We start from the raw sequence: 23175 nt of genomic DNA, 5'->3' as shown, positions 1-23175 counted from the left end.
TCTAGCCCACTGTGTCCCACTGCTGGGCAAAGGCCTCCCCCAAATCCTTCCACGACTCTCTATTCTGGGCCGCATGTAACTAGCCTGCGCGGTAAGCGTTAAGGTCGTCTCGCCACCGCTTCCTAGGTCGCCCACGACGACGCCGTCCATTCGTTGGCTCCCATAGTGTGATGACTTTGGCCCAACGAAAATTAATTTTGCTAGAAATTAGATTAAACAAATTAAGTCAAATAATACCTACTACTAGTGGAATAATTTTATAGCATTATTCAATATAACTGGTCCAGTTTGAAGACATACATATATTTTTAAGCTTTTGTACCTCAGGGATGAAACGGAACCCTGTCCCTCAAGCTCCATCGATTGTTCATTCGTCTGTCTTAACCGTAATAGATATACACGTGAAAGATTCACTTATGAAGATTTTCTGTTTACGCTCAATCAAAAACGAATGCAAAGGTTGTGTGTGGGAATGTGTACGGTCATAATTATAACGGGCGTCAATTTTTTTTGGAAAATTGTTATTCTTTAGCCTACTACATTTATATCGGATCCCCAGTGTAGCGAGTGTGACTCGTGTTTTACCAGTTTATTAGGGGGAATGAACCTTCTACTAAATTTTAAGCCGGTGTCAACAGCTAATGGAAAATTAAAAATATTACCTTATGTAACTTAGAAATATTTTTAAATCTATTGAAGAAATAAAACAAAGTCAAAGCTTTAAAAAAACTCCCTATAAATAAAGTTTGTAAAACATCGCGACATAAAGAAGTGTGGAGCCACAGTTGACTGAAATGTATTATTTACCACAAGACTTGGGGTCTGTCTGTCTACCTATTCTGCGCATGCGTAGAATATTTATAGAGAGGGGACACGACTAGCGTTTCGTGTAAAATCGAGTCGGTAAAGTGTAGGATATTTTGGAGGCTTTTAAGATTGTCATTATTTATGTGTTTAATTTTGTGTGTAATGGATGATTTTAAATTGTCAGATAGTGTTTTAAATTGATTTTCATGTTTTTTGCATTTCGTTACTTGACGTTGTTATATAGTTGCAGGAGAAGATAAGACGTCGATAAATGCCTTGAGATTTTGATTAAGAAACGTATGTTTGGTATTCTGTTTATAATTACAAAAACTATAGCACTACAGTTCAAAATGTTATTCAAAATATGATAATATAGTATGTTGACGTAATTTACTTTACCAGACGCGATAACTTTTTTACCGACACTTGGCGTGTAGCACGTCACTATATACTCGAATAGGGTAGTTCGCGGCTGTGCGGTAGTGGCCGCGCCCGCTTCCACGTTCGGCCCGAAACAGTCCGCATTGCACTATAATATAAGCTCATTAATATCGAACCTAAAATGCAATTACCCAAAAGTTGCAAGTGACGCGTCCTTGTCAAGTGTTTTAATTAAAAGTGCGAGCGATTTTGACACATGTGGCAGAGGGGAATAAGATTCAATACCGCTTGGCACAAGCCCGGATAGCTCAGTGAAAAACAGCCCTTTGTGCGTCGGAATGACACGGTGAGTTTCTGGGTCTAATTTTAATACGCTTCAGGTACATTATGTGTGTAAAATGGGTCTATTTTGTGATATAAAGGGAAGGTTTTCTTGGTTAGAATTTTATTTTTGCGGCGGTTTTTTCTCTTACTTCTTGATGTGGGTGATTCTTTATTTACTTTTAAAGTTTAGTAAAAGTTTATTTGAAACTGTAATGCAGTTTTTAGTTTGCTTGGCTTTTCTCAACGTACAAATTCTGTTACTTTTTCTTTAATCATTCTGTTTAGTTATTTATGTATTTATGTAGATAAGGATAGTACCTGTTAGTATACACAATTTTTAAAGCATTATGGCATTGTTTAAATCTTGACCGCATTTTCATTTATATAAGTAAAATACATTGGTCAGAATACACTCATACACTTATGCTTTTTTTTACAAAATAATATTACATCATCTAGTAAATGTACTAATATTTTGGATAGCCATTTGTCATTGTCCATGTAAGCACGAAAATTTGTTCATTCTAGTTAATGTAGCCTATAATAATTATGAAAAATAATACACGAAACAATGATTCTTCAACGGCGACGTCCCCGTGCATCGTGTAAAAACATAAGGGAATGTATTTGGTGAAGACTCGTTCGCAAGAAATCTCTTCCTTTTAGAACAAGTATTATTTTGTAAAAAAAAAGTTTTTTAGCATGTAAGTAAATAGTAAGGCACTTCTCGTGATTTAAGCGTTGGGTCACATTTTTACAGATTCATATGATTCTTCTTCTGAAAGAATAACGAATTTTCTTAGCATTATTCAAAAAAATCTATACTAGCTTGCGAGTTTATACATTTGAATTATACTTATAATATAAACAATCACCATACCAATTGATTATCATTAACAACTTGAAGACAAAATCCCTAGAAAAAAGTAATTGGCGTGTAAAATATGCTTACGTTCATTGTTTTGACACCACTTAATCGTTTGGTCTTTGCTTAAACGATCTGCTTTAAAGGATAACAATGCTGTATTTTTGACGTATGTTTTTTTATACACATAGAAAACTCCGCAATGTCTCGGCAGCGACTTGGCGGCGTCTCCACCCACAAAACCCACCCATACATTTTTAGTTCAATGTGAAACATTATGCGTTTTTCCCTGGCACCCTGCCAACTACAGCGCCATGAAACCAGGGCATTGTTCACGGATTAAGAAAATTACGACAATGAGTCAACGTAGTACTAAATTGTTTGGGTTTTTAATCTAGGCTGAAATAATTACTGGCTTTTACTTGACCTCTTTTAAAAAAGAATAAAAAATTAACTACATTTTATATAAGGTGGTACATTTCATTTTTGTTTTAAGCAATACTTAAATACTACCCTTAATGCAATGATTCAGAATCATTAACTGTTTCTCAGATATAGAGATTCATCTCAGAACCTATAGTTTAAAAACTAGTTCTGGGTCTAACCTTTTGGAGTCTAATCGTCAAAAGAGTGTAAATACATTTGCAGAAGTCGTAAGTTTCTCAGTTGTTTTTTTCGGGAAACGATCAAACAAATTCTCTTAGAAAGGTATTGTTCATTTTGCCTTTGTGTGCCTTATGTGAGAGCAACGCCAACAAAGGGACCGGATTTTAACACAATGAATTTTTGTATACACAGAGACAAATCACCTTCAAAATTCTTAAGATAAAAATCTCTTAAAGAAGCTTCAGAGAGGCTGTATTGTTTGATTATATATTCAAAGATATATATACTTTGATTTATTTTGGCACAAAAGAAATATAAAACCATCCAATCTCTGCAATCAACAATTTGTCGATTCCACACAATTTACTTTCAATCCAGAATCCAGTGTTTATTCCCATGAAACAAGTTTACAGTTCGAATACAAGCCTTGGAAGTTGTTCGTTGTTGATTGCTTAAATTGACTGGTAATAAGAGTTCTGCTTGGACCTTTGAAAAACTTCGAGTAGACTGTTATATTCAGTTCAGTTAACTATTGTTGTCTTGTTAGAGACTTTTAATGCTTTAGCTTTTGTGTAATGTGAGTTTAATGAAATAGGTTTTACACTTTGAATTTATTTACTATTTTTCAGGCATTATGAGTAAATTACATTTTAGAACCTCGAAAGAAGTGACGTTTCGATTGAGTCCAAAAACGGACTAATTACTTTACTAACGGAACATCATTGTCGTTCCCTTTCCAATACGTAGTAACAGTTATTACTGCAGTATTCGAGTATTATCTATTCAAAATTTCACTTCACTACATGATTTCCCCACACTATTCATCTATGACAAGAAAGTGTCGAACCAAAGCGGTGTTAGGATTACGTATTGCCCAATACCCCGCCTTTTCCGCAACTAGTTAAATATTGCCTTGTACTTTACAAATCGCAGTCAAACTTTGAAAAATTGTTGAACTTTCATGAGATTTAAACTGAAACACGTGTTTTGAATTCGAACGCTGAAACCACATGTTTATAAAAATAATAATATGTTTTATTTTCTGGACGTCAAATGCACATTTGATTAAATTACCTATCGATACATTTTCGTAGGTACTGTATTATTTCTCGAATCTACGCTAAAGAAAATTTCCTACATATTCACAAAAAATATTTATTACCAAACCACATCCCTTATTTCCCTGGTGTGGGATATAACTAAAAGCAATTTCCAGCTTAATTGATCCGAATACTGCGTCCGACCAATCACTGGTCATAAATGGTCACCCATAACGTTTGTTGGACTTTCAACATTATAGCTGGCTCTCGTAAGTGGATTACCGATCATTTTAATTTTACTGCTACTATCAATACCATACTCTGTCCACACTAAGTTGACCTCTTAGACAGTTTGTCAAATTGAGCGTAATGCAACCTGCAGTATGTTGCTGATATGATTTTGGTCGTAATCGATTTTAAGTGAACAATCGATTATCGAAGAATCGATTTGATGTATCGATATTGATATAAAGAAAGAACGATATAAAGAACCTAAGTCTTATTCACGGTGGCGATTGGTGCCATTTTTCTGTCACTGGTTCACTAGTCTTGTTAATCTAATAAATATAATCCTTAATTTTTCGTTCGCCAAATGTCCTTTTATGTCCTTTTCTTGAGTTTAAGCACATCTTTCGTTATTTCCGTTATGAAAAGCATTTTACTCATTTAATAGCAATCTTTAACAATTTTGTATTAATTTGTTTTATTCTGTTTTTTTAATTATTTATGTTGACGATAAAAATTATCGTTCTTTATTTTGATGTCTAAAACTAGATATATTGTGCACGCAATAAAAAAATGTTGTTCACGTATTATAACTAACGGACAAGAATTTTAAGATTTTTATTTTTAACTCAACGAAAAAACATTTAGACAAAAAAGTGACATATCAAATTAAAATGAAAGTTTGATAAAACAGAAATAAAATAAACCTGAAACATAATATCATGAAAACCCGAAAAATATAGAGTTCTTTTTTAGAACCCGCGAACGTAATCTATATGTAGGCTTTATCGGACTCGGCAGGCAAATGTTTGCTAGCCAAATGGTTTCTAGGGGAGCGCAGTCAACTTTGATAGAGGTCGGTGTATGCGGCAGTTCATTTGTAAAACATGTACTCTGATAAAGTCTCTCTTTTTTACTGAACCAAATTTTTATGATCATGATCTACATATGATAGTCGTTGCCACAGATCACAGTAAGAATTCACTTTCTTTGAGCGTCAAATAGGCCATGCGTTCCAGAAAACAGAAAGAGAGAAACTCGTCGTTTACAATGACGTCGTTGTTTCACTTTTGAAAAATATTTATTATAGACAGTCCATCATCTCAGAGTACAAAGCGATGACTTATAGTTGACACCTAATTTCACTGAATTAATCTGTATCAGACGATCAATGTTTAATTACAACAGAAAACAGCTTTTTCTCAATATCATGTTTGCATTAATTATTCCGACCACTAAGTGGGTGCTTGGCATTTCTTAATTTAAATTGGGTCCCGGGGTCGTTGTTATTTGAAACCAAAAAACACCCTGTTTTTCTGTGAATTTGTTTATGGTTCTTTTGTTTTTCTCATTGTTTCGACAACCTTTTTTTTAAGCAAGCGTAGGCTGTTTGTTTTACTGGGTTTATATTTTGACGTACCAGTGGATGAATCGACCGGTTTCTATCAAACACTTGCATAAAATTTACCTTTAATACAAAACAAAAAACACAGTTTAAACACGTTTCTCAAACCGTTGACTTTAGTAGGTATATTTCTTTTGTTTAAACGTATTTCGATTTACTAAAAGTATCATTGTAAAATTTTTCGGCTACCAAGAAGTTCATGGCACTCTATCACAAGCTCATCAGTGACATAACCAATAACTGTGGTGAATGTTTAGCCAACCAAATTGAATGAGGGATGCAGAGCACTAAGTGTAATGAAAATTCAGTCCGAAATCCGAAGAGCCAACTTCCATCCCACTTCATACGTTAATTAATCATGATGGTCACTCGGATTAAACGACAATAATTCAACTGAAATTATTGCATAAAATTTGCATTCATTCAATTTTAAATAATGAACTGAATCTGAAATCCCGAGTCATTTAATGCATACCAATGACTTGTTTGCTGAATTGTCCGTTCGTGAATTGAATTTTTAAATAATATGATTTGATGCCCCGTTTATGTTTTGTTTTGTTAGCATCATTATAACAATATTCGATTATCTTTTGTTTTGCTTTTCAATAAGGTCTTTGTTTGTTTAGATTCTTTTTTAAGGGAAGGGAGAGATACGTTACCGTCGACATGATTTTTGAAATACTGCAGTAGTTCACGCTTATTAGTTGCTCAAAAATACAGGAGGAGAAAATCGTTGTGTGTTGCCAGCTCGTTCCTAGCAAGCGTCATTAATTCCTAAGTGTGCCAGAGTCTTGAAACTTTAACGCTACATTAAGCAGCGGATGCACAGTCCTTTCTTTGTCTGTCTGTCTCAAAATGTCTCCTGCAAATAATGAACGATAATAAGATCGTCCCTTTCAGAATGTTTGCCGATACATTTGTTAGAATACCAATTGAGTATCGTGTTACATTCCAGTAGAATCCTATTGTCGCTTTTGGAATCCGAGCTAGTACAGACATTGCATTCTTTTTTTTCATTTCTACGATTAACTTAAAAACTTTTTGTACACTTTTCTAAGATTTTATGTCGGTTTTAAGGGTTTAGTAGCAGAAGGATGAAACGGAACTCTACTTTCGTATGAGTCCGTCAGTTACCAGTGTATTTTGTATCTTTGATGGATGAACATTATAAGTATTTTTCGCAAATTAAGTTCTTGTTTGTCTATATTAGGAAGCCAAATTGTAGTGAGAACGAATGTCATTTGGCAGTTTATTTCAACTTCGTGTCTCACAAGCCAGTGTTATTTTTTTAGCTAGTATTTCTACTAAAGTTTTTTTCAAGGGAGCTACTATTCCTAGAAACTACTAACTGTCACGTCTATTGACTTGTAGTACAATAGAGTTCGATCCCTGACAGTATCAGAACATTGACTGCGTTGGACATTATCGTTTTACTTGATACAAGTTGCTTTACATTTGTTATCTTTCTCTTGAGAAGATTTATTCATGTTTAAGATAAAATGAAATCAGTTTTATTGAATAATTTATTTATATTAAGATATTGTACTGTCGAATCATAATGAGAAATTGATAAGTTAAGTGGTAAAATAAAGACATGAACAATATGTTTTATACAGATTTGTAGATAGAGTTGAGATAAGAACGGAAAATTTTGACACATACATGCTCCTTGATTGCCCTGTTTAAAATCATAATAAAAAGTAAAATATGTCCATTGAAAGTATTATAAAATAAACCATGGAAACAGAGTCATGTATTTTACAAAATGCAAAGTATCTGCATTTGTTCTACCTGTTACCAGTGTATGAGAACAAAGAACGATTTTTAATTTCCCACGACTGCATTGTAACTCTACCCCTCCTTTACAGAGTCATTACCGAAAAGCTACTCAAAATAAATATCGCAAAACGCCTAGCCCACCATTACTGCAGAACGTATCTTTTGTTAAGCAGTCTTGTGGAATTCCAGTCACGTTTTTGAACTGATCCGGCCTGCCTCAAAAGAAAAACTTTATAGTTTTAAGAATGACGTCACGACTTTTTAGTCCTGAATTCTTGACACGTTTGTCCTGACCTGTTTTTTTCTCACCCCAAATTTAAATGTTATTTGGACTGAACGCTGAGGTACTTTTATTTTATTGCTTATTTGGAAAGTACAGAAAGAGTGAAATAAAAATGTAGTAGGTACTTATGAGGGTTTTATTCTTAATGGTTTGTATGGGAGATGAATATCAAGTGGTTTGTTGCTACGCGGAACACGTTTTGAGTAAGTCATATTCGACATTCTCTGCAGAGTCGTGAATTGTTGAATTAATGAGAATTAATTTTGGTTTTCTACTTCCGGATTTTTCCATGCGATATTTAATATCAAAATTAAGTTAGGTTACCAATATGTTTGGAACTGAACGTGAGAATTTTTTGGTGAAGGGCCATTGGTCTAAAGGTTACCCAAGTAAAAAAGAAACAAGGAAGTAGAAAGTTGTATCACGTACTAAAAGTTTAGACTTTGAATCATACTCTAAGTTACAAAACTTTGTCGAAGCAAAACTTGTATTAGGATTATGAATCTTACTGAAAGGGAACTTGTCACAACTTTGTAAGAAATGAACTGGATAAAGAATTATCGATAACTTGCGCCCCAAATACTTTCACCCTTGAAAGCTTTCTCAAAACTCATGTAGCCATGAATATAATTGGGATAATAATTTAGACAAGTAACGGTATTCCCAATTATGTATTTCTGGTTAGGTGAGCACGAGTGAACGACTTGCAAAGTTTGGTTCTGATGTAACAGTTCGGGTATCAAAAGATCCAATTATCGCTTTAGAGTTTGGATTGGAAATCAAAGGGTTAAAAGGGCTGCGGCTACCTTGCGGTTTTGAGAAATATTACCTGTACACCTGTACCGACCATCTAAGTATTGTATGTGCTTTGCTTTATTGATACGTAACGTGATATCCCTTTCTTATTAAGGTAAGATTGGTAAAACAATGTATATTTACATGAAAACACTATTCAGTATTGAGATTGATAGTAAATAATTGGCAAGAGGCCTCCTAGACGAACCATTTTAATAAAAGGGGTTTAACAAGGAGTAGGAGTATATCATATCAGAATTATCAGAAAATTATATATTAAAACAGTTGGTGGAATTTAGACCTGCAACTATGTGCATAATAATTCAATCTTTGAAACCCTAGTACACATAAATACTTAGACCTTTGTTAAGTGTGATAATTAAATAAATAAACTAATGTCGGGATTCAGTAGATTTTATGTTTACTTAATCACGAAAATTTTAGATTGACTAGCTTTACTTGTTTGATTAAACCGGCTGTTAAAGTAGTCGATTAATCGTCTCAAATTACTAAGTGGCCCGTAATTTAGATGACTGAAGATGTCGGAGTGATGTAGGTATGAATTGCTACATTCTTCACCTTATCTTGAACTTTAAGTTGTTTAGGAGTTAAGCTCCATTAATCAGAAAAAAAATCATTTTTTAAGATTATTTCAATATACTACACGTTTGTGTTTCTCTTTTGACAAATATCTGAAATTTTAGGCAAAACCAGCACAGATGGTCGATTATTTTTGAAGATGGGACGGGACGATCTTAACATTTAAAGTTAACTGCCCTCATTTGACTATATATTGCATCTTGAACATTAAGTTGCGCTAGAAATCTCGGTGCCAGTTAAACTTTAATATAGTTTAATGTTGCAAGAGAACCTCGCTAGCTTTTAGTGCGTTTGTTATAAAACTTAATCAAACTTCATTAACATGTCAAAAAAATCGTCTTTAGTCAACTGTACAACAGGTAGTAAAGGTAAAACTAAGAATTAAAAAAAATATACTAACTAGGGATTTTACAATATTCCGAACCTTAAGATAATTAATTAGAGTTTGACAAAGTCTTTAATGAGTTCTATTTTATTTTGATGTTTTAAATTTTCTCTGTCAAGAAAACAAGATCTAGTTTAAGCTTTAAGAGTTTAAATTGTAGTACATTCATTTTAATTCAATAAGTTCTGCCTTATTTTATTAATAATTAGTAACACTTAGTTTCATTCTTTGTTTTTTAAATAATTTGTGAAAAATCCAACTAAGCTAGCATTAGCGTTCCAAAAACCAAAAATTACTAAGTAAAGCTACTTTCACCGACATTAACACTGGTAAAGTCGCAAGTAAAACTAGTGATTCATAATTTATTATAGTTTTATAAGAAACGTCAGAGGAATAAACCTGTCGTTTTTACATAGTATTATACCCACTTATTATCGCACCGGCACGCAAGCTGTAAATGTCAACTGTTCATTTCACGTTCCTAGGCGTCGAATCCTTACTTTAATTGCGTCACTGCAGTACTAAAAAGGCCATGTTTTTTGTTTAATTTATTACAAGAATTTTGTTAAAGTAGGATTAAATCCTAAGAAAATTATTTTAATTTTTACCTATTAGTTAGTGAGCGCCGGTGATATATGTAAGTTGAACAGTTCGACTCTCGACCCCGCCTCAGCTTAGAGCACCAGTTGAATCCAAAACTAGTTGGGAGATCTTGATAAATACTCGTGAATAAGCCTATATAAGAAAAATAAATAATTATAAATCCCTAAACTAGTTTTAAATTTTATTGTTTTGTTTTTAACTTACCTACCTACCAATACTACATCTTACGACTATACAATGTACTGTACACAGAGCTTTGAATACAGAACATTACGAGGCACACTATTTAGTACCTAACACAAGTGCACCATTTAAGTACTTGCGTCCACAGCTTAATAGGGTGGCAATCTGACTCAACCGCGAGCAAAGGCGCAAAGCCCGAGGCTTTATGTGTTTCTTTGTAACGAGGGTGTAACCGCCAACTCGCTAACTGCGGCCTCTGTGTAAATGAAGTCAGTTTATTGACCCGCTGAAGAATTGTTCCTTGACCTTCTGATTCATGGGTTTTTAAGTGAATAGATAACATTAGTTTACAAGGTTCAATCTGATTAGTGTATTATATATTGAATGAAAACTTTTTTATATCGCCATCAAACTAGTATTTTCAAAGATATATGCATAACAGGTAGAACCACAATTTTAACGTGCCTTCCAGAACTTGTTATGAAATAGGTGGTTATCCAAGTATCAAACTATCAATTGTAGCTGAATGTGTGATCAAATTAGAAAAAAAAAACAAAAAATAATTTAGCAACGTTGCATCAAAAGTGAAACTATGTAATGTCTATTGTCTAATGTCTGTTGTCATACCAATATCGCCAGACTATTAAACAAAGAAATCCTTTGCCCAGTAGCGAGACGGTAAATACAATTGAAAGTAAATATATACGATATCATTATACTGTATCTACACTGAACATTCTTGCAAAAGGAGTCCATGATCCGAATAGGTTGTATAACATAAAACGTCTGATATTTTCATAAGCAAGGGTATAAGCAAACTAATACAAATGTGTGCGTTATGTCAGGACTTTGTTTGTGCCAGGCTCCACCTTGTACTGATTTAAACCTTTAATATTAGGTATATTTATCACTAATGAATACAACTGATGGCTCCAACGAACTTTCCACTCTTTCAAAGTCACAAGTTTTAATTTTATGGAGACATTTCCAATGTAAATTACGTCAAAATGTTTTGCATAAAGTTTATTGAGTTGATTTTAATTAGCTAGTTTGGTTAAGAAAATGATATTGAATTAAATATTAACAAAAACAAAATATTAACAGAATGTAACCTATTCTGCTGATTGTTTTTAGTATTCGTTATCTAATCTTACTAATTAATTGGTATGAAGTATAAATTTAATATTGATTAAGGGCTTCAAGTTTAATTTTATGTAAGCACTCATTGTCATCTCAGCCCGGAATAACGACTGATGAAAATACTCCCTCCTCTCCATTTTGGTCACTCTAGAGTATTTCATACTTCATTATCTTATGAAGATTTATCTGGCATACATATTAAATAACTATGTTTATTTATTACCTTTAACTTGTAACATTATACAACAAATGAAAATACAAACCACACAGCGTTATTGCAATGAATAAAATAATAAATTCAACTTCGAAAAACAGAATTCGCAACAAATATTACATTGAAAGGAATCCACAATGCCGCATGCATGAATGGCCTGCCCGCGGCATGCGAGCTGAAAAGGGGATACTTTTCATAAAAGTTTAATGCTTGTTTGCTTGCAAACGTGAAACGAAAGTTTTTAATACCCAAGAATACTAACATCATACCTAAGTGTGAGATACAGCAAGCAGACTGTTTCTTTCTCTCTTTCTCTATATTACAGCTGGTAAGAGGAAACTGCTATGCCAATTTTAATAAAATTACAAATTAGCTTATAACAATAAAAATATCTAGGGTACTTTTGTTCCTATAACCCAGGTATATCCACACTGACAAAGCTATGGTAACTGAAATTATATTTGTTACTACAGCTAAACCAAACAGATCATTAAATTGTGTTGCCGTTGCTAGCGTATGTTAGTTAAAACCTTAAGTGTGGACACAAGCTACATTTTGCTAACACTCAATATTCTCGAAGGCGAAATTGTGGGTGACAGCCAGTCTTAATATTATCATGAAATCGTGATGTAGTGCGGTTGCTAACTTAAAGTTTAGCCATCTTGCTGCAGTACTGTCGTTAACTAAAGATATTCGTATTTCCTCCTCTTGGATAGCTTGAGAGTTAAGATAACAGACCAACTTTGGCTAGATTGGTTAACTTGGTACGTGATTTTCAGCTGCGCCAGTATTTTCGTTCTACTCTTAAAAGTTTTGTATGTTGGCTTTGGCATCCTGATTCGCACGTGTGTACATACTAGCTAATAGGTAATAACTTATTATTGACGTTTTTGCGATTTATATAGTTTTGTAGACACAAACAATCGAACGTTTTTATTGCTTTAAAATATATGAATCTCATACTAGTCTTGAAAACCAAACACAAAAACGAATAATGTACGAATACCTAATTCTATGTTGAGAAACATCCCGTATCTGGAAATCTTATCAAATGAACGATTCCTTTTTTGTTTAAATTCTCTCGTATTAAGAAATATTGTACTGCAGACGCTTTACAAACAATCAAATAGTAGGCAAAAAAATCTTCTTCACATAAACTGCCGATTAAAAAATCTCTGATCTCATATTCTCGAATGTACGTACACACGGAGGCAAAATTTAATAAAGTAAAATATTGAAAACGAATGTAGATTATATAATATTTGAACCCGCATGTTACTGGCAACATGAGGGCAATCAAAAAGAATTTTATATCGCGTAAAGATTTTTTCTTTATAATATCAAAGTGAACTTTATTCACGGGAAACGTGGTGTCGTCATTTACATATTATATTTTATACTGTGACTTTTCCTGGTTCTTTACGTACTTTTATTTCTTTTGTCTTGAAAATATCCAAAAAATCTTGTGCAAAGCCTTTGTAATGTTCTAAAAAACTTTTTAAGTTAGTCCCTTTTTCCCAGTTATTGTTAAATATGGGTTCTCAGATTCTTATATTATGGCGTTTTGAAAATACAGACCAAGTTACTTACTAACCAAACTACTGCAGATTATCCAAGCAAGATTTTGTTAACGCAAATAATTATTAGGAACTAGGTATAAACCAAAAATATTATATTTATATTTTGATGACCTTTTGATGAGGATAAATCGGAAGCGACGGAAACGATGCGGATATTACGTTATCTCGAACCAGACATGGCTGCCGCTTACAAACCCGATTAACAAGTTATTATCGTTTATGTCAGTTGACTTGAAAATAATGTTATAGATAAGTGTAGTTATAATAACAAAAAAACTACATGAAAAAGTGACTACATTTCATGTGATTATCATGAAAAAGTTTTCTAACTGACTCAAAAAAAGGAGATTTTCACATCGACTGTATCTTATATGTGTATATGTTAAGTTGTTGTTTGTTCAGATTCCCTCTTGTAATCATTTGCCCGCTATATACCAATGGTGGGCAAAAGCCTCCGCCAAAGACTTCCACGTCGATCGTCTGGCCACCGCTTTCTAGAACACCCATGGCGACGCCGTAAATCCAATGGCTCGCATAGTTTGGTAACTTTGGACCAGCGTGGCAGCGGTCACTGTCCATGTGACTGACGTGACCCGCCCAATCCCATTTTAGCCAATTTTGTTAAAACTAGATTTTTCAATTGTTTCCAAAAATGTTTTCAACCTTAAAAATCGTATGCAAAAATACAAGTATTGTATACAAGTAGATAGAAGCATATTTACTACATAAGTGCTATTTTTTACACAAATTTCAAATTGCTTCGCTAAAGAGAGGTTTAACATTCAGTGATTGCATGCACAGTTCGACTAAGTAGCCAATTCCTAAAACCGTCTGCAACGAATAAATTCTTGTCACGTCGAGCGCTTTTCCGATCGATCTCAATTTGGTTTCGTTCATTCTTTTCTGTGATTTTTAAACCTCTGTTTTGGATAAATACGGTTGAATAGAAACTAGTTTTCAAATTGCCAAACGGAGGTTCGTTTTAAGGTTTTTGCAAGACTTTTCCGGCAGCCGTTTTCATTTTGAAAAACATTTCCTTTTCGTCGGTATTTATTGAATAAACAAACTACATAATGTGTGTACAAACAACCACTACACCAGTACACGTAACAATACCCTTTTCCGAACACGAAACATGTACCCAAGGTAATACACCCTTACGCAATACTGAAAAGATAGCGGTACTTCCGAAAATTTACGCGCGTAAAGCCTTTGGGACTATCCCAAATCTCGTACTGAATCTGACACATTTTACATATATTTCTCATACTAGCGAATAGAAAATTATTAAAAGCTGACAAGCTGACAAAGCACGTTAACGTTATAATTCCATTTAATAGAGCCACTTAAACAGCATTGATATTTCTGAAAGGAAAAAATACATCGTGGCATTTGCTTTAAGCGTCAGAGAATAATTTATGAGTGGCCAGTATTCCTCTGGGAAATGTAAAAGGAAAGAAAATATTTTTACGGGAAGTCATTTTGAAACACGATTTTCTTAATAAAGTGACAACAGTGCTTTTAATGGAAGTTGCCAGTCATAGCTGATTGATTATAATTTAAAAGTATTTGACAATTTTCTCTTTGCCTTATTAAAGATTTTGTGGAAGAATATCCGATGTCTTCGAACAACAATTTCCCGTGTTGTGAGCTCGTTGTATGAGCTGTCATCATTGATCATAGCTGAGTTGTTTACTTTCTTGTTTGTCTTTTTTGATACGAGTTAAGAAATGAGGTGATAAATTCTTTGAATAATGTTGTTACAAAAAGGAACGATGTAATATTTCAGTACATGTAGACCTGCTTTCCATTCCAATTATCATCTCATGAACGTTAAACACAGTTTAATACTTTTCGAAAAATCCATATTTCAAAGCGCCGTTCGCCGATGCAATAACAACTTTGAAACTTGTGATGCAACCGGTCACAAGTTGAAAGTTGCAAATAGGTAAACAAGAAATGATGTAACAATGTAATAAAATATAAAAGATATCTTACAGCGACTAGACAGCTTTTGAAAGTAATGAAAAGGAGTGAACGCTATGATTACCATAAGTCGTAACTTTTAAAAACAGTCTTACGTACTTTAAAATAAGTATATTTTACGTTCGGCGACGCCTTGGTCGTATTTATTGGCACGAAGCCAACTCAGGAAACGGCCTCGACCCCTCACTTTTTGGGTTTATGGCTGCTATTACAGATTTCTGATTCCGTACATCAGATTCGTTTATGATAATCGTTTGTCGTCTGAAGCATGTAATTAATGTACAGACGTCGTTCTGTCGTACCAAGATATTCAATTTATATGAAGCTTATCTTTGATAAGACACGGAAGCATTTCTCTTGCCTTGCTTGGGTTTCACTTCCTTTGTATTTTTTTTAGGTTTGTTACCATTTTGTTGATTTTAATTAAATTTCCGTCAAAAACTACGCCATTTGCACCAATAACAATTTCATTAAGTTGGGCTCACTTTTTCATTTAAAGACTTTCACAACGACAATGACAATTTTATTCGACTATTTCAAATGTGTTTTTTTTTGTTGGGAAACGTTTTGATTTTATCAAATAACACAGATGCACGCTTTCAGTTTGTTAAATATTCATGACCGAAAATTGTGTCCCGAGTTAAAGCCATATACATAAAATTATTGTCAGAGACTTTTGTAAAAACAGGGTCATTTTTGGAATTAGCGCTTGTTGTACTATTTTGACCGATGAACATAAATTCTTTAGCTTTTAAGACTCATCTGCATAGCAGTAAAGATCTTTTCGATTTACTCACGGTTATTTACTAGCAAAAGTTATTTAGAAAAGCGTTTCCAAAACTGTTTTTGCTTTCACAAATGAGGTTTGATTTTACACAAATTTATGATCGTGAATCGAACCTGTGTTTAGGGACAATACAAGCAAATTACCATATTGAAGGCTTTGTAACATTTGGGTACATTTATTCTAATTGTATGGCTTCTATCTATACTGTTACCTAAAGGGTGATTTTGGGAAATAGGTAACGTGATATTGTAAATGTGGTGAACCGTTTTCGGTGAAATATACATTATGATATCAAATGTGACTAGTTATGATTGGAATTGGTGAAAATTACTCAGTAGCGGTTTGGGGTTGCGGTATTTAAATCTAGTTAGTAGCATGGTAGTAGACTAGATGTTTAAATAGTTTAATATCAATATGTAGTCAAAATACTGTTACTGCTTATCGTACTTGGTAGCGTTTCTATCAATCGGAAGGTGATTTTAGAAAAATGGATGTGTGTCTTTTGTTAGTTTATACTAGTCCATAGTAGATTCGTTTTTTATAGAAATATTAAAAATCCTATATGGGATCCGACTACTGGTTTTGCCCAGCTTTCCCCAGTTTCTCCAGCTGAGCCAATACTCTTTCGAGTTCACAAACTAATTTTCTTTAAATTTGCTGTTATATTATTGTCACAGAAGTGGCAATTAATCAATACGAGTTTTCTTTCTAAATAAATTGTAAACACCACAATATCTATTTCTTCATAAAATTCACTGTACACTGTAATTATTTAAACGTCAAAACATCACCGTTAACAGAAAAGGTTATCATGCATTTCCTTCACAAACCCACTTATCTTGAGACATAATCATCTTTCCGATCTCTCATAAATCTTCCGCCTGCATCTTTATCCACGAGAGAGTTCACCGACGGTTAGCTAAAGTGATATATATGAATTGAAATCATTATTTACGTCGTAAAACTTGAAAATTTATGATATAAAATGGTGGATGATTTATTGATCGACAATCATTATAAAGATCATGAATAAAAAGTGTTACTGCCACATTTCTTTGTTGAAATACTGTTTAAGTTAAAAATATAAATAAGTTTTTGCAAGAGTAGGAATTTTCATAGATTAAGTACTTCAATTGCCGCTTTAACAAAAAAAGGTTCAGATAAAACAACTCTAAGGGAATATTTAATGTACATTAGTTTTGAGTTAGGTATCTATTTTATCTATCTCACACTTGCCAGTTTTTATTTATAAATGAACTAGCTGCTGCCCTCGACTTCGCCCGCGTGGTTATAAGATATAAGTTAGGAATTTTTGAACGGAAACCTGTGGTTTTTGCCACATTTTCCATTGTATCTTCGCTCCTATTAGTTGCAGCTTGATGTTATATAGCCTTAAACCTCCCTCGATGAATGGTCTATTGAACACAAAAAGAATAAATTTGAACCAGTAGATCTTGAGATTAGCGCGTTCAAACAAACAAACAAACTCTTCAGCTTTATATATTAGTATAGAAGTATAGATATTTAGCTAAGTATAGATGCAGCAGAATCATATTTTGGTACATATAAGGATTAGCTAACTGCAGACAATTAAAAGTTATTGAAACCAATTAACTGCACTTGCCTGTACAATTTGGCAAAGTTATGGGTAGCCTTGAGCGAGTGTTTAACCGCGTTAAGCAATTACAGCCAAGAGCCTTAAGGTTCGAGTTATGAGGTAGGTACAAGGACTTGCGTTAGTTAAACCTCAGGAGAGTTCAATCTATTATAGCTTCTACTTTATTAAGACAATTGCTTACACTTATTGGCCCGGATTAAGTTAGCCCGAACAAGGGTCTTGGGATATTAAATACAACAGATTGAAACTTATAATATATTTTGTTGTAGTACACATGTAGTGTCATACATATGTATGAGCGCCTAAAACCAAACTAGCCAAGTATAAATCGGAGCAACGACACTCAGGGACCCGTACAAATAGGCTAAGGGTAAATCAATCAGTTTGGTGCACAAATTTATGACTGCAGCAAAATAAATTTTGCTATGCTTTGATCTCTATTTTTAGGCATAATATATCATCTGGGAAATGTCACCTGTCTAGCTATAACGGTCCATGAGATACAGCCTTTCGACGGACGGACGGATGGACAGGCTCTTTGGGCAGAACATCTCGTTCACGTTTGAAATTCTGGTCCGAGTTTAAAAAATAAAAATCTGTTTTCAAGAAAACAAAAGGCTCACACAAATAAGTAACCAACTAAAAATACTACTAACATGTTCAGATTATTTATTAATTAAGGAAAAAGCACTGAATACATTATAATTATAGATCTCTCGGGCCACATAATTTGAACTTATCAAACTGTAGCTATTAGTGACCTCGTCTAGACCAAACACGCACAAATCCCAATTGATTGGATAAATCGATATATTTCGGTCAATAGAATATAGCCTTGCCATTGACAGAGCCCTCGATACTGTTAATTTTTAATTGAAAGAGCTTATTTTCGGCATTTCCTTCACTTCACTTGCGGAAAACATTTTTTAATTTCTAAATGATTTTTGCTTAGTTTTGTGCTACTTCTTTTGTTTTTATAGAGGACGTAATTTAAAATCAATCTTCGCAGGTATAAGATATACATACATGATACAATATATGTATGTGGGGTAGGTGCCTATGCATAAAAAGACATCGAAATTGTTCTCAGTAATTGCCAATTTTCTTTGCCCTATTACATTGGACGTGTATTTTATTCGGCAAAATAATGAAGAAAAGAAGCTTATATGTGACTACTTTCTTGATGATTTGGGGTCTCAAGACATACCTTCTAACTTAGTAGGTATAAAATTGGGTGGGACTATGCCGTCATGTCTGGTACAAAAACTAATCAAATCTTTTCTAGCTATTTATTACTTGCTGTTGCTAGGCAACCAAGCTAACTCGCTTAGACTTTATGCTATTAATATGATTAATGTTTGGGCAATAAACTTGTTATTGTCATATACAGGGAGATGGGCGATGAATCATACCCGAAATATTACTAAAATCCATTAAATATTAATTAAGCTTTGTTGTCTTTATAACTTTTGGCGATATCCATTTAACACTGTTATTGTTTTTACCGACTGTCATAAACGACAGGGACTTCAATTCGACAATAAGGTAAATTTTTACGAACAGTCAACGGTACATGTGTAGTACATTGACAGCACTCTTATTTCAAAGCAGTAAAGTCCGTTTTCGCTTACATATATTATTATGATCCTTAGTACGTGTTCAAGAATTTCTGTATTCCGATAAAAAATGATATTCCACAAACAGTTACAGCTTGTATCATAATGTCAAAAAATAAGAAGCACGTGTGGCATAAAAATACTGAATACATGTCTGGACATTTGCAAAATAATATTTTAGAAACCGAGCTTTTTGTTTAACTTTTTAATTCCATGTAGATACTTCTTATGCATACAAGCACTGATTTCGAAAAAGCATGTCAAATGTGACAATTGCTGTGTCAAGCATGAGGATTGGTAGGATATTTAATCAACAAATGTTAATGTTAACCAACCTTTCTTAAGTCAGGATGTTGGCTATTTCAACTCCTTATTCTCAGCACAGTAAGTTTCATTATTGTCTAAAGCAATCCTAACCTAACAAAGTGCTCACAACACTGGTGTCGGAAAGGTTCGGCCACCCTTTTAACATATTAAGTAACTTAGCTATTCTCTCTTTGTCCTGGACAAAACCTAATTAAGAAGGTGTTATTAGTTTAAGAGACTTGTTACAGTTTCAGTTATATAAATCTAACAACTTAAAACTTCTGTAATGTTGATTCAAAAGAATTTAGAACTGTGTCTAAACATAACATTAAAAAAAGCATCAGTAATTAAATATGACCAACTCAACTCAATTCCAAATCACCTAAGAAAATATGAAAATATAAACTGCAAAACTCATATTAAGTTTAATAAAAATGCATAACCTCTTTCGATAAATAATTAAAAAAAATTAAGACTTATTTTTTGAAAAGAAACGCCGTGCTACGCAACGCAGCGCTCTGTCACGCTTCCACAAAGGCAATAACATTACTTTAGCAGTTGCTAGCATGCTTTAAAAGGCTTAAGCTTATTTTCAAGGTCTTTCTATATTTGTCCGGATATTTGACGGTGTTAAAGCAAGAAAGCGCTAAATGAAACTGCTTTCAATTATCTTTTAAGCCTTATTATTACGGTTGTTGGTTGCAAAACGACGTGCCATCGAAAATGTTACACAATACTGGCTGGTACAAAGTTGAGTGCTCTTATGCCTTTTGCAAACTTGAAATGTAAATTGAAAACTGAACAGCAAAACTTAAAAATGAAATCGTTTTAATAGTACCTAAAAGGTAAACATGGCAAAAACGAATTATAAATGAACCGAATGCACCAAAGAGATAAAAAAAATATCTCCTAAACATAGTTAAGATCTATCTGAGTATTAGAATCACATAAGAATCATTTCTGCAAACCGTAGTCTTGATGTAATCAATATGTGGTTTATTCTTGACCTACACAAAAGTCTAATTCAGTAACCGAGGTCAAAGACCATGCAAGTAAATTCTAGCGCAAAGTTGAACCTTTATAATTAGAACTTATAATTGTCTAGAACATTGACCTGGATAAATGCCTACCTCAATAAGTAACTCGTATGAGTTGACATACATTATATTTTTTTCTGCTTTCCCATAATTCGATTCTAAATTGATACTTTTTGACTTTTCATTATTATAATATTAGGTCAAATACTTGTATTCTTACGTATTTTTTTTTGCCATTGCATGCTTTTTTATTTGAAAGCTGTGACATAAAAAGTAATTATAACAAGGAAATCTACCGCTTAAATAACTCCGCGAAATACTGCAGTTGAGTCCAATGACACTACCGCACGTCAAACTTCGTGACAAACATTGGCCCAATTATTTTTAGTATTTCCGATTGACCATACATTTGTTCAAATGTATGTGCAAACATGGTTGAAATGTTTTTTTTCTGTCGGTAATGGGGAGTCCACACGCTCCGACCGCGGGTCGTAGAGGCGCCGCGCACTGCGGTATCAAAACTACGCATGCGTGGCACATACAATTGAAATACAACCTTATTTATACCAGGATTAAATATAATTTCAGTTGGAATGTAAAACTTAAGTATGGAAATTCCGAAGAAAGGTAGCTGATTGAAAAAAATGTGATTTCACACCGTTAACGTAAAAGTTACTTTCAAATGGCTTAGCTGTCACATATTGTGAGCTTTAAAATAGTTGTTCATTTTTGATAATTATAAGCATAATAACTTAATTTATAATTAAAACAGTATTCTAAGTATGTTTTTGTAAAGGGCTTTGTTGATATAATAATATTAATTATTTATTTCGTTGTTGAATTAAAATTGCCTTAATGGCATGCATTATAAACTATGCGTTTTCATACTTTAACGCTATGCGAAGTTAATTCGACGTATTATAAATGTCAATAATAACAGCTTAACTAAAGTATGATTTCATGTTGATATAAACAACCATAAATTAAATCATTCAGTAAATGTTTTTTTTTAACTATATTCCAATGAAACTATACAGCTCAATATTTAACACGGTCCGTCGACAGTAAAGTCAATTTTAAATAGTTGAGACAAGTAGCCATCCATAAAATGCAACGGAAAGAACAACATGTAATTTACAGCATTGCCGCTACAATTACGGAACACAAACTTGAAATGTTTACATTTAAAAGTAGAAAATAAATTTTGCTGAATGGCCTATTACTTATCTTTATTGCTGAAGCCACAGTAATATGACCTTTTTGAAATACAAGCATGTTTTCAATTCAGTACCATTTTCTATTTAGCATTGTATTAAATTCTGCCATTAGTGTATTGAGAGGAAAAATAAAGAAAAATCAAGGTCACTGAGTATACTCATCTATATTCTATTTGATGGTAACTATCGTGAGAATGATTCATTATTAAATAAGGTAACGGTTTACTCACGCGGCGGGGTCGGTTGACTGAAGGACTCCGGTTGGGTCTGAAACTAATCGGGCAATCCCGGTAAATACGCGTGAGTAAACCGTTGAACCACTTAATAACCTGTTTTCTTCGCATTTTTTTCTGCCGCCGCGTTTGAGTACACAATTTTCTCCCGTATGTTTACACAGCGTAACCATCCGTGACTTCACATTATTATATAAGTTGCATGATGGAGTTTCCATGTCGATCACTAATGGTGTAACGTTATCAATTAAATGTAATCTTTTGTAGTAATGAAGCTGATATGACGTCATTACAAAAATAGGGACAACTAGTATATTAGTTAGGATAAATTGATGGTTATTCTATTATTATTCATGGAAATTAGACAAAGCCTACTTTTAAATAGTTGTTGGTCTAACATGGTGTAACAGAAGTAAAATAAAAGGTTTTGAAAATATTTTTAAGGTTTTGAAAAGTTTTCATTTTAAATTCCTTAATAATACATGTTTGTTTTTTTGGTTTTGAAAATTTTTACTCATATTTTGCCTTTTAACTAACACTCCATTAGTATTCTCGTGATTTTCAATTGGATTCAAACAAAAAGGTTTTGTTGGTAGAGCCAGTTATTTTAGGTACCTACTTAAAAAAAAAACTACAAATTCCCAGGCTTTTGTAGTAAAATATAATATACAAATCTAACAAATCCGAACTCTATATTCGTAACATAGAGACGAATTTGTATTGAACTTGTGCAAATATTTGATGAAGGCTGGATACAATTCAATCATGCGAACGTAGCGTAGTCTGTTTTGTTTATTTAAAGGGTAAATTGGACTGAGCTTGTGAAACCTTTTTGCGCAAGTGTTTAATCCAGTGGAAATTTAAATGGATTGTCACTAATTAGGAACAGTATCACCTGTTATTTCATTTCAATGTTTCGGTTTAAACACGGATTAGTACCCCGATTTTATTAGCTACCGCCTTTTTTTACTTTAATGATCAAGTACAAGTGCAGATTGTTTCAGTTTTTAAATAATACATCTTTTACTATGTGAAACATTTTACGCATAATGTAAACGTGTATTAGTTTACTGCAGATGTGTTAAGTCTGGGAAGTAACCCATAACATAACGCTATTTCCTTTGGGGAGCAATTTAAAAGATTTTATTGAACCACAGTTT

General features: G+C 33.3%; 1 protein-coding gene across 3 annotated transcripts in view; it reads left to right on the top strand.

The window, feature by feature from the left end:
• The first annotated feature begins 709 nt into the window (after positions 1-709).
• The window catches only part of LOC113500548, a 51405-nt gene continuing 28939 nt past the window's right edge, over positions 710-23175 (top strand). For all 3 annotated transcript variants that reach the window (XR_003401217.1, XM_026881380.1, XM_026881379.1), the window contains exon 1: positions 710-1534. The gene's annotated coding sequence lies outside the window, so the exon portion shown is untranslated. The remainder of the gene's footprint in view (positions 1535-23175) is intronic.

Source organism: Trichoplusia ni, chromosome 14, assembly GCF_003590095.1.
Source record: "Trichoplusia ni isolate ovarian cell line Hi5 chromosome 14, tn1, whole genome shotgun sequence".
Lineage (NCBI taxonomy): Eukaryota > Metazoa > Arthropoda > Insecta > Lepidoptera > Noctuidae > Trichoplusia > Trichoplusia ni.
The sequence above is the reverse complement of the archived record's forward strand: the minus strand, read 5'-3'. Positions and strand labels throughout refer to the sequence as shown.